Here is a 13,291-nt window from a genome sequence, read left to right as displayed (position 1 = left end):
GAGGGCAGCCACGCATGCATGGTCTGCCCTTCTTCACTTTGCAGTCTCTGTTCTAGAGATAGGTGCGGGTCTCAGATGTGAGACCTGCACCTATCATACATTGGGAGCATCCTAGCGATATGACCTCAATGTATCAGATGGGCTAACTACTTTAAGGCTAGGAAAGCCTACTCTGGGTTTGGGGATAAGCAGCAGGAGTAGAGGCTCATTTTGCCTTTGTTTTGAAACCCTAAGTGTATGCAATGTAATAATATTTATATATGTGTGTATGTTTGTGTGTACAGTCCTGAAAAAATAAAGTACGCCCTCTTTGAATTCTATGATTTTAGGTATCAGGACATAATATAAAAAAAAAATCTTTAAAATTAAAAAAAAAGTCCTTAAAATGCCTTACAATTAGGTAAATCCGACTATACACTACAGATTCCACTGTGTCATTTTTTATTCAACAAAAATTAAGACAACATGGTAAAGCCATCTGTGAAAAACCAAATACACCCCAAGAATCAATAACTTCTACAACTGTCTTTAGCAGTAATAACTTGAAGCAATTGTTTTCTGCATGAGTTTATCTGTCTCTCACATAGGAGTTTTGGCCCACTTTTCTTTATAACGTGATTCATTTCATTAATGATTGTGAACATTCATTTATTCACAGCTCTCTTTTACCGTTGAAATTGGGTAGTGTTGGTCTGGACTTTGACTGGGTTATTGCAACACCTTAGTTCTTTTCATTTTCAGCCATTCTATTGCTGACTTGCTAGTGTGCTTGGGATCGTTGTCCTGTCGCATGAACCAGTTTCAGCCAAGCTTTAACTGTTGAATAGATGTCCTAACATTTGACTCTAGAATGTTTTGATATACAGAGTAATTCATGTCAAACTCAATGACTGCAAGCCCAAATCATCACCCCACTGTGCATAACAGTTGATATGAGATGTTTGTGCTAATTTGCAGTGTTGGGTTGTCATTAAATGTGGTTCTGTGCATTATGGCCGAACACCTCCATTTTGGACTACAGTTGCACAATATTTGGACCTCCAAAAATAGGTCTACAGTTGCACAATATTTGGAACATCTAGATTTTCAACACTTTTTTCTGACATGCTTGGCAGAGGGTGGGGCTTATCACAAAGTGTTAGGGCTTCAGTATTTCCTAATTGTACTCTCATGAACCTAAACATTTAACATGCTGAGGTCTGTAGAGCCTTAGATGCAGATCTTGGAATGAATTTGCTGGGACATCCACTCCAGGGAAGGTTGTCAACTGTGTTTAATGTTTTCTACTTGTGAATAATCTTTTCCACTGCAGAAGGATGGATGGACTTCATATTATGTGGAAATTAATTTAACCCTTCCCTGATTGATGGACACAACTGCTTCTCTAGTATTATCGCTGATCTCTGTTCTCCTTTACATGTTGTTAACGTGTGAGATTGGGAAATAGCTCTTACTGATATTTAGCTGTTTGGCCACAAGAGGCCGCTGTTTCCCCATACAGCTAAACAGACTGCTCAGATTTAAATATTCATAGGAGGTGAAGCTCTGTGTCTAGAGTAAGAAAGCTGGCATTCATCTTAGTTGCAGACTGGAAACGTGTGTGAGAGAAGAAATCCATTAACATCCTGGCTTGGAATCACCCTTTTTTGCGACCAGGACTGCAGCCAAGTGAAGCTGATTGTATTAAGGACCCGGATCCCGTCCAGGAGAAGGAGTACAGCTGCCAGGATTGCTGATGAGAGCTGAAGAGCAAAGCAACAGACCCTGCGGTACCGCACGTGTGTTGGATCAGCCTTTTGTTCAGTTCGCAGTCACCCGCTGAGGCAGAGCAGACTCGGGTCGGTAAAACAGAGCGCGCACGCACCTCAAAATAAGATTGGCTCCTAAATACTAGAGACTGAGATCAAACCTGCCGGTAGTTAGTTAGTTAGTGTTGCTGAGTGGCAGGCTACCAATAATTGCTGCTTGTTTATCAAAAAGACTTATCATTTAAAGTTTTGGTTCTCTCCGGAGAACAGAGAGGACTTTACCATAATCTCCAGTTACCCCAGCATATCTATCGGGAGTGATTATATATTAGGCACGTGCCACATTACCAGTTTTGGGGAAAAGGGAGGGGGAAATCACTGTATAGGCTGGTAAGATTGTCAGCTGCTGTGTCACACCACGGGCTAGCCTTTATCTCACACACACAAAATTATTCCTGTTCTTCAGGGTAATAACAAGTATGGCGAGGTAGAGTTAACTCTGCTCGCAGTAGGTAAATTGTGCAAGTGTTTTTTCCGGCTACCATCGCAGGCTGCCGTGCTGTGCGACACAGGGGTCTCAGCCTCCGGGCTGAGTGTATGTAATCTGATTTTATGTTCACTGCATTTGAAACTGTGTGATATCCTGTTTAATACCACTATTCAGTAAAGTTTCTTTTTTTGTACAAGAGCTGGTGTCAGAGTCGTTTTCCTTGTTCGTACACAGCTTACAACTACATGCCTGAATGCTCCAGACCAGCAAATGGCCAAAACTTCTGCTTTTATAGAAGTGATCACACTGGCTGATCAATTAATCAAAGGCATTTGATTAGCAGCGCTTGGAAGTTGTACTTGATTTTTCACACACAGCTTCTGCATTTTGGCCTAGTTTTCATTAAATAAATAATGATACGCAGGGGCAGACTGGGAACATAAAATTTCCCTAAAAAAAAAAATTTGCCCCATGTTGTAAATGTGTACAATTTGACACAAGGCGGAACAAATACAAGTAGGTAGGGCAAACAGAAGTAGGCGGGGCAAACAGAAGTAGGCGGGGCTAGCAATACCACATACCAAATACTAAAGTCCAGCAAAAATTACTGCCCCAGCAGAACCAAATACAACAGTGCAGCACAAAATACCTGAGACGCAAGCTACAACACTGAGCCAGCCCCACCTTCAGCATGCTGGCTGGTCATTCAAGATAATACAGCACTACATACCTCTTACATCCAGTGATGTCACGTCTAATGTAGATGTTCTCTTTCTTCATCTTCTTGGCCTGACAACCTTCTTCAGTCATGTTTCGTCTCAGAACAGTTTGTTACACACACAATGTAAAATCCTTACTTTTCCATAATCCTCCCCAACTTCTCAACACAACCTCACGATCTTGGTGCCCCAACATCTACCTGGTTCCACTCCCAACACTGTGCCTTCTGTGCTTCCCAATGCCCCAAAAACTATGATTTGTATGCGTTATATGCTATATTGTGCAGTATATTGCACATCGCCTCTCTGTATATTTTATATTCTACCATAACGGTTCTGCTATATATTTGCTATATATTTCTAAGCCTATATATGAATATCCCCCCTTTTTTTTTTTTTTTTTTTCGTTTCCCGATCTCAGCTTCACATTTTGTGTTACCTAATATTTACATTTCTTTATGATATTCTTCTCTAGATCCCCTGATAAAGGTCATTAGTGACCGAAACGTCGGGACCACTGTACATAATCGCATGCTGTGCCTTGAAATAATATTGGATGTAATGTGACACAAAGTGTTCAAAAAGAATGAATAAAACCACACTTTAATATCAGTCAAAATTGGTGTGCCATAGAATTCCTCTCAGATAATGACCTCTGATCAGACCCCCAATCTTTATCAAACCACAGATCAGCCCCTCAAATCAGACTTCCAGTTTTCATCAGACCTCAGATCAGACCCCAAAATCAAACCCCAAATTTTTATTAGACCTCAGATCTCAGACCCCCAATTTTCATCAGACCTTAGATCAGATCTACAAATGAGACCTCCAATCTTCCTCAGATCTCAGATTAGACAAAAAATAAATAAAATAACTTACGTCTACTGCTCCGGATGGTACCACCACTTGAGAGATCCACTGTGCTAATGTCACATAGCATCAGGTCATAGTGTGCACTTATGCGCAGTATGTCATGATGCCATTTGCTTTCAGGACGCAGCTACAGCATCAGCGGCCAGAGAAAAAGACCAAGGAGCGGTGAGTAAAGCCAGCACCCACTATATTCACTTTTGGGTGAGAGAAAGTGTTTCTTATAGTGTGGGAAATACAGTAAATACAGGATTTAGAAATACAGAAATTTTGCTCTGGAGGCCTCCCATTACTCTTAATCATCTTTAAGATGTTTCTGTACCTTGATTGAATGTCGTCTGTGGTAAATTCAGTGATTGCATGCTTTGGAAAGATACACCCCTGTCTATAGAAGGTCTCAAAGCTGACAATACATATCAGAGACATGATTCTGTGAAGTCACAGATCTGGAAGTCACCAAAAAAATTCGACGGCACTGAAAGTTCTCAAAGTGACGTGGTCGCCATAATTTTTAAATGGAAGGTGTATTAAAAAAATGAGGACTCTTCCTAGAACTGGCTGCCCCAACACACTAAGTAATCAGGGGAGAAGGAAATTGGTAACAGAGATGATCAATGGTCACTCTGGCTGAGCACCAAAGATTCTGTGTGCAGATGGGAGAAACCTCCAGAATGTCAACCATCACTGCAGCACTCCCCCAATATGGGTTTAATGGCAGAGTGTCCACAAAGAAGCCTCTCCTCAGTAAAAAAAAAAAAAAAAAAACATTAAATCCTGCCTGGAGTTTGAAAAATGCATCTGTCAGAAACAAGATTCTCGGGCCTAATATAACAAAGATGAACATATTCAATTCTTCATTTGTCCTGTCTGGAGGAAATCAGGCACTGCCCAATACCATCCCTACAGTGAAGCATGTTGGTAGCAGAATCATACTGTCAGGTTTTTTTTCAGCGGCTGGGACAGGGAAACTGGGCCAATAGAAAGCTGAATGGAGCAAAGTACAGAGATATTCTTAATGAAAACCTGATCCAGAGTGCTCTGGATCTCAGACTGGTCTGAAGGTTCATTTCCAACAAGACAATATCACCAGGTACACAGTCAAGACAACACAGGAGCGGCTGGAGATAAGTGTGTGAATGTCATTGAGAGGCCCAACCAGAGCCCTGACTTGCACCCACTGATAATCCCAATCGAATCTAACAAAATTTTAAAGGATCTGCAAAAAATAAGGGCAGAAAATCCCCAAATTCCAGTGTTAAAACCTTCATATTGCTGCCAAAGGTGCTACGACTAGGTACTGAGTAAAGGGTCTGAATACTTAGGTCAATGCAGTATTTCGTTTTTTTCTAATGCAAAGTTCAAAGGTTTTGATCATTCTGTTTTTACCTTCTCATTATGAGTGGAGATTGATGGGGAAAATTTAAATTATTTAAGACTGCAACATAACAAAATGGTAGAAAATTGAAAAAAGGTCCAAAGACACACTGTGTATTGCCTTAATTTTTTACATATTCTGATGGAAAACACCCTACAGTATGTATCTTTAACACCCATAATATTATTTGTTTTCTTAACCACTTAAGGACCACAGGTTTATACCCCCCTAGTGACCAGGCCCTTTTTTACAAATCGGCACTCCACAACTTTAGCGGTTTATTGCTCGGTCATGCAACTTACCACCCAAATGAATTTTACCTCCTTTTATTCTCACTAATAGAGCTTTCATTTAGTGGTATTTCATTGCTGCTGACATTTCTACTTTTTTTGTTATTAATCGAAATTTACCGATTTTTTTTTTTGCAAAAAAATGACATTTTTTACTTTCAGTTGTAAAATTTTGCAAAAAAAACGACATCCATATATAAATTTTTCTCTAAATTTATTGTTCTACATGTCTTTGATAAAAAAAAATGTTTGGGAAAAAAAAAATGGTTTGGGTAAAAGCTATAGCGTTTACAAACTATGGTACAAAAATGTGAATTTCCGCTTTTTGAAGCAGCTCTGACTTTCTGAGCACCTGTCATGTTTCCTGAGGTTCTACAATGGCCAGACAGTACAAACACCCCACAAATGACCCCATTTCGGAAAGTAGACACCCTAAGGTATTCGCTGATGGGCATAGTGAGTTCATAGAACTTTTTATTTTTTGTCACAAGTTAGCGGAAAATGATGATTTTTTTTTTTTTTCCCTTACAAAGTCTCATATTCCACTAACTTGTGACAAAAAATAAAAACTTCCATGAACTCACTATGCCCATCACGAAATACCTTGGGGTGTCTTCTTTCCAAAATGGGGTCACTTGTGGTGTAGATATACTGCCCGAGCATTCTAGGGGCCCTAATGTGTGGTAAGTAGTTTGAAATCAAAATCTGTAAAAAATGGCTTGTGAAATCCTAAAGGTTCTCTTTGGAATGTGGGCCCCTTTGCCCACCTAGGCTGCAAAAAAGTGTCACACATCTGGTATCGCCGTACTCAGGAGAAGTTGGGCAATGTTTTTTGGGGTGTCTTTTTACATATACCCATGCTGGGTGAGAGAAATATCTCGGCAAAAGACAACTTTTCCAATTTATTTATACAAAGTTGGCAGTTGACCAAGATATTTCTCTCACCCAGCATGGGTATATGTAAAATGACACTCCAAAACACATTGCCCAACTTCTCCTGAGTACGGTGATACCACATGTGTGACACTTTTTTGCAGCCTAGGTGGGCAAAGGGGCCCACATTCCAAAGAGCACCTTTAGGATTTCACCGGCCATTTTTTACACATTTTGATTTCAAACTACTTCGCACGCATTTGGGCCCCTAAAATGCCAGGGCAGTATAACTACCCCACAAGTGACCCCATTTTGGAAAGAAGACATCCCAAGGTATTCCGTGAGGGGCATGGCGAGTTCCTAGAATTTTTTTTTTTTGTCACAAGTTAGCGGAAAATTATGATTTTTTTTTTTTCCTTACAAAGTCTCATATTCCACTAACTTGTGACAAAAAATAAAAACTTCCATAAACTCACTATGCCCATCACGAAATATCTGGGGGTGTCTTCTTTCCAAAATGGGGTCACTTGTGGGGTAGTTATACTGCCCTGGCATTCTAGGGGCCCGAATGCGTGAGAAGTAGTTTGAAATCAAAATCTGTAAAAAATGGCCGGTGAAATCCGAAAGGTGCTCTTTGGAATGTGGGACCCTTTGCCCACCTAGGCTGCAAAAAAGTGTCACACATGTGGTATCGCCGTACTCAGGAGAAGTTGGGCAATGTGTTTTGGGGTATCATTTTACATATACCCATGCTGGGTGAGAGAAATATCTCGGCAAAAGACAACTTTTCCCATTTTTTTTATACAAAGTTGGCATTTGACCGAGATATTTCTCTCACCCAGCATATGTATATGTAAAATGACACCCCAAAACACATTCCCCAACTTCTCCTGAGTACGGCAATACCAGATGTGTGACACTTTTGTGCGCAAAGGGGCCCACATTCCTTTTAGGAGGGCATTTTTAGACATTTGGATCCCAGACATCTTCTCACGCTTTAGGGCCCCTAAAATGCCAGGGCAGTATAAATACCCCACATGTGACCCCATTTTGGAAAGAAGACACCCCAAGGTATTCAATGAGGGGCATGGCGAGTTCATAGAAACTTTTTTTTTTGCCACAAGTTAGCGGAAATTGATTTTTTTTTTGTTTTTTCTCACAAAGTCTCCCTTTCCGCTAACTTGGGACAAAAATTTCAATCTTTCATGGACTCAATATGCCCCTCAGCGAATACCTTGGGGTGTCTTCTTTCCGAAATGGGGTCACATGTGGGGTATTTATACTGCCCTGGCATTTTAGGGGCCCTAAAGCGTGAGAAGAAGTCTGGAATATAAATGTCTAAAAAATTTTACGCATTTGGATTCCGTGAGGGGTATGGTGAGTTCATGTGAGATTTTATTTTTTGACACAAGTTAGTGGAATATGAGACTTTGTAAGAAAAAAAATAATAATAAAATTTCCGCTAAGGCTACTTTCACACCTGCGTTTAGGTGTCCGCTCGTGAGCTCCGTTTGAAGGGGCTCACAAGCGGCCCTGAACGCAGCCGTCCGGCCCTAATGCATTCTCAGTGGAGGCGGATCGACTGAGAATGCATCCATCTGCCAGCGTTCAGCCTCCGCTCCGCTCAGTGAGCGGACACCTGAACGCTGCTTGCTGCGTTCGGGTGTCCGCCTGGCCGTGCAGAGGCGAGCGGATCCGTCCAGACTTATAATGTAAGTCAATGGGGACGGATCCGTTTGAAGATGACACTATATGGCTCAATCTTCAAACGGATCCGCCCCCATTGACTTTCAATGTAAAGTCTGGACGGATCCGCTCAGGCTACTTTCACACTTAGAAAAATTTCTAAGTTATAATGCAGACGGATCTGTTCTGAACGGATGCAAACGTCTGCATTATAGGAGCGGATCCGTCTGATGAAACATCAGACGGACCCGCTCCGAACGCTAGTGTGAAAGTAGCCTAACTTGGGCCAAAAAAATGTCTGAATGGAGCCTTACAGGGGGGTGATCAGGGAGTCTATATGGGGTGATCACCCCCCTGTCATTGATCACCCCCCTGTAAGGCTCCATTCAGACGTCCGTATGTTTTTTACGGATCCACGGATACATGGATCGGATCCGCAAAACACATACGGACATCTGAATGGAGCCTTACAGGGGGGTGATCAATGACAGGGGGGTGATCAGGGAGTCTATATGGGGTGATCACCCCCCTGTCATTGATCACCCCCCTGTAAGGCTCCATTCAGATGTCCGTATGTGTTTTGCGGATCCGATCCATGTATCAGTGGATCCGTAAAAATCATACGGACGTCTGAATGGAGCCTTACAGAGGGGTGATCAATGACAGGGGGGTGATCAATGACAGGGGGGTGATCAGGGAGTCTATATGGGGTGATCACCCCCGTCATTGATCACCCCCGTGTAAGCCTCCATTCAGACGTCCGTATGTGTTTTGCGGATCCGATCCATGTATCAGTGGATCCGTAAAAATCATACGGATGTCGAATGGAGCCTTACAGGGGGGTGATCAATGACAGGGGGGTGATCAATGACAGGGGGTGATCAGGGAGTCTATATGGGGTGATCACCCCCGTCATTGATCACCCCCCTGTAAGGCTCCATTCAGACGTCCGTATGTGTTTTGCGGATCCGACCCATGTATCAGTGGATCCGTAAAAATCATACGGACGTCTGAATGGAGCCTTACAGGGGAGTGATCAATGACAGGGGGGTGATCAATGACAGGAGGGTGATCAGGGAGTCTATATGGGGTGATCACCCCCGTCATTGATCACCCCCCTGTAAGGCTCCCTTCAGACGTCCGTATGTGTTTTGCGGATCCGATCCATGTATCAGTGGATCCGTAAAAATCATACGGACGTCTGAATGGAGCCTTACAGGGGAGTAATCAATGACAGGGGGGTGATCAATGACAGGGGGGTGATCAGGGAGTCTATATGGGGTGATCACCCCGTCATTGATCACCCCCCTGTAAGGCTCCATTCAGACGTCCGTATGTGTTTTGCGGATCCGATCCATATATCAGTGGATCCGTAAAAATCATACGGACGTCTGAATGGAGCCTTACAAGGGGGTGATCAATGACAGGGGGGTGATCAGGGAGTCTATATGGGGTGATCAGGGGTGAATAAGGGGTTAATAAGTGACAGGGGGGGGTGTAGTGTAGTGTGGTGCTTGGTGCTACATATTACTGAGCTACCTGTGTCCTCTGGTGGTCGATCCAAACAAAAGGGACCACCAGAGGACCAGGTAGCAGGTATATTAGACGCTGTTATCAAAACAGCGTCTAATATACCTGTTAGGGGTTAAAAAAATCGCATCTCCGGCTTGCCAGCGAACGATCGCCGCTGGCAGGCTGGAGATCCACTCGCTTACCTTCCGATCCTGTGAACGCGCGCGCCTGTGTGCGCGCGTTCACAGGAAATCTCGGCTCACGCGAGATGACGCCAATCGGCGTTAGCGTAGCCTGGGAGAGCCGCCGCAATGACGCCTTTCGGCGTTAGCTTGGCGGCAAGAGGTTAACCGCCTCACGTCCGCCCATAGGATATAAACGTCCTATGGGTGGACGTCTATTTCTGACAGCACGTTTTAAAACGTCCTGTCAGAAATAGCAGCTGCACGCTAATCGTGCAGCTGCTGATCGGGTTGCCCGCTGTCAGTGACAGCAGGGCAACCCAGAGAGGAGGCAGGGACAGTGCCCAGGTGTCCCTGCCTTCACGATCGCTGCAGACACAGCGCTCACCGAGCGCTGTGTCTGCAGAGCAGGAAGCGCTAAGCGCTTCCTGTTCCGGCCCGGCGGTCATGTGACCGCCGTGACCGGAGTGTGCAGGAGCTGTGTGAGGTCTCTCAGAGACCTCGATCAGCCCTGCTGTGAGGCTGTACAGTGCAGGATTGCTGCTGTACAGCCTCTATAGGGGTGTATTTGTCCTGTAACTGGGGCTACTATGTCAGCCCCAGTTACAGGAGAAATCAACAGTGTAAAAAAAAATAAAAAGTGAAGTAAATGTCCCCCAGAGGTCTTGTATGACCTTATGGGGGACGAAAAGTGTAAAATAAAATAAAAATAAAATAAAGGGTTGAAAAAATAAAATAAAAAAAAGTTTCACATGTAAAAAAAAAAAAAAATCCCAAGTAAGGAATAAAAAAAAAAATTAAAAATAGAAAAAATAAAATAAAATAGACATATTTAGTATTGCCGCGTCCGTAAAAACCAGCTCTATAAAAATATCACATGACCTAACCCCTCGGGTGAACACCGTAAAAAAATAAATAAAAAAAACTGTGTCAAAACAAGCAATTTTTGTCACCTTGCATCACAAAAGGTGCAACACCAAGTGATCAAAAATGCGTATGTCCCACAAAATGGTACCAATAAAACCGTCACCTCATCCCGCAAAAAATGAGCCCCTACATAAGAAAATCTCTCAAAAAATAAAAAAACTCTAGCTCTTAGAACATGGAGACACTAAAACATCATTTTTTTGGTTTCAAAAATGCTATTATTGTGTTAAAGTGAAACAAATAAAAAAAAGTATACATATTAGGTATTGCCGCGTCCGTAAAAACCAGCTCTATAAAAATATCACATGACCTAACCCCTCGGGTGAACACCGTAAAAAAAAAAAAAAAAAAACTGTGTCAAAACAAGCAATTTTTGTCACCTTGCATCACAAAAGGTGCAACACCAAGTGATCAAAAATGCGTATGTCCCACAAAATGGTACCAATAAAACCGTCACCTCATCCCGCAAAAAATGAGCCCCTACATAAGAAAATCTCTCAAAAAATAAAAAAACTATAGCTCTTAGAACATGGAGACACTAAAACATCATTTTTTTGGTTTCAAAAATGCTATTATTGTGTTAAAGTGAAACAAATAAAAAAAAGTATACATATTAGGTATTGCCGCGTCCGTAAAAACCAGCTCTATAAAAATATCACATGACCTAACCCCTCGGGTGAACACCGTAAAAAAAAAAAAAAAAAAACAGTGTCAAAACAAGCAATTTTTGTCACCTTGCATCACAAAAGGTGCAACACCAAGTGATCAAAAATGCGTATGTCCCACAAAATGGTACCAATAAAACCGTCACCTCATCCCGCAAAAAATGAGCCCCTACATAAGAAAATCTCTCAAAAAATAAAAAAACTATAGCTCTTAGAACATGGAGACACTAAAACATCATTTTTTTGGTTTCAAAAATGCTATTATTGTGTTAAAGTGAAACAAATAAAAAAAAGTATACATATTAGGTATTGCCGCGTCCGTAAAAACCAGCTCTATAAAAATATCACATGACCTAACCCCTCGGGTGAACACCGTAAAAAAAAAAAAAAAAAACGGTGTCAAAACAAGCAATTTTTGTCACCTTGCATCACAAAAGGTGCAACACCAAGTGATCAAAAACGCGTATGTCCCACAAAATGGTACCAATAAAACCGTCACCTCATCCCGCAAAAAATGAGCCCCTACATAAGAAAATCTCTCAAAAAATAAAAAAACTATAGCTCTCAGAACATGGACACATTAAAACATAATTTTTTGGTTTCAAAAATGCTATTATTGTGTAAAACTTTAATAAATGAGAAAAAGTATACATATTAGGTATCGCCACGTCCGTAACAATCTGCTCTATAAAAATGTCACTTGACTGAACCCCTCAGGTGAACTCTGTAAAAATAAATAAATAGAAACTGTGCTAAAACAACCAATTTTTTGGTCACCTTGCCCCATAAAGTGTTATAATGAATGATCAAAAAATCATATGTACCCAAAAATAGTACTAATAAAACTGGCACCTTATCCCCTAGTTTCCAAAATGGGGTCACTTCTTGGGAGTTTCTACTGTAAGGGTGCATCAGGGGGCTTCAAATGGGACATGGCATCTAAAAACCATGTGGAGTTCCTTTCCTTCTGCGCCCTGCCGTGTGCCCATACAGCAGTTTACGACCACATGTGGGGTGTTTCTGTAAACCGCAGAATCTGGGTAATAAATATTGAGTTTTGTTTGGCTGTTAACCATCGATGTGTTAAAGAAAAAAATTGATTCAAATGGAAAATCTGCCAAAAAAGTGAAATTTAAAAATTTGATCTCCATTTTCCTTTAATTCTTGTGGAACGCCTAAAGGGTTAACAAAGTTTGTAAAATCGGTTTTGAATACCTTGAGGGGTGTAGTTTCTACAATGGGGTCATTTATGGGGGTATCCACTATGTAGGCCCCACAAAGTGACTTCAGACCTGAACTGGTCCTTATAAAGTGGGTTTTGGCAATTTTCTTAAAAATTTGAAGAATTGCTTCTAAACTTCTAAGCCTTCTAACGTCCTAAAAAAATAAAATGACATTTCCAAAATGATGCCAACATAAAGTAGACATATGGGGAATGTTAAATAATAAATATTTTATGAGGTATCACTTTCTGTTTTAAAAGCAGAGAAATTGAAATTTAGAAAATTGCGAATTTTTCAAATTTTTGGGTAAATTTGGGATTTTTTCATAAATAAAGGTGAAATATTTTGACTCAAATTTATAACTATCATGAAGTACAATGTGTCACGAGAAAACAATCTCTGAATGACTTGGATAAATAAAGGCGTTCCAAAGTTATTACCACATAAAGTGAGATATGTCAGTTTTGCAAAATTTGGCCTGGTCAGGAAGGGGGCAAAGGGCCCAGATGGGAAGTGGTTAACTACTTTCAGACCTTTCCTGACCAAGCCTAAATCTACAAATCTGACATGTCCCTTTATGTGTCTATGACTTTGAAATGCTTTTACTTTTATAAGCGATACTGAGACTTTATTTTTGTGATGCATCATACTTAAAATTAGTGGTAAATATGGGTCAATATGTCTTACCTTATTTCTAAAAAAAAATTGCAGATAGTGATCGCTCATTTTGT

Source organism: Bufo bufo, chromosome 1 (genome assembly GCF_905171765.1).
Source record: "Bufo bufo chromosome 1, aBufBuf1.1, whole genome shotgun sequence".
Lineage (NCBI taxonomy): Eukaryota > Metazoa > Chordata > Amphibia > Anura > Bufonidae > Bufo > Bufo bufo.
The sequence above is the reverse complement of the archived record's forward strand: the minus strand, read 5'-3'. Positions refer to the sequence as shown.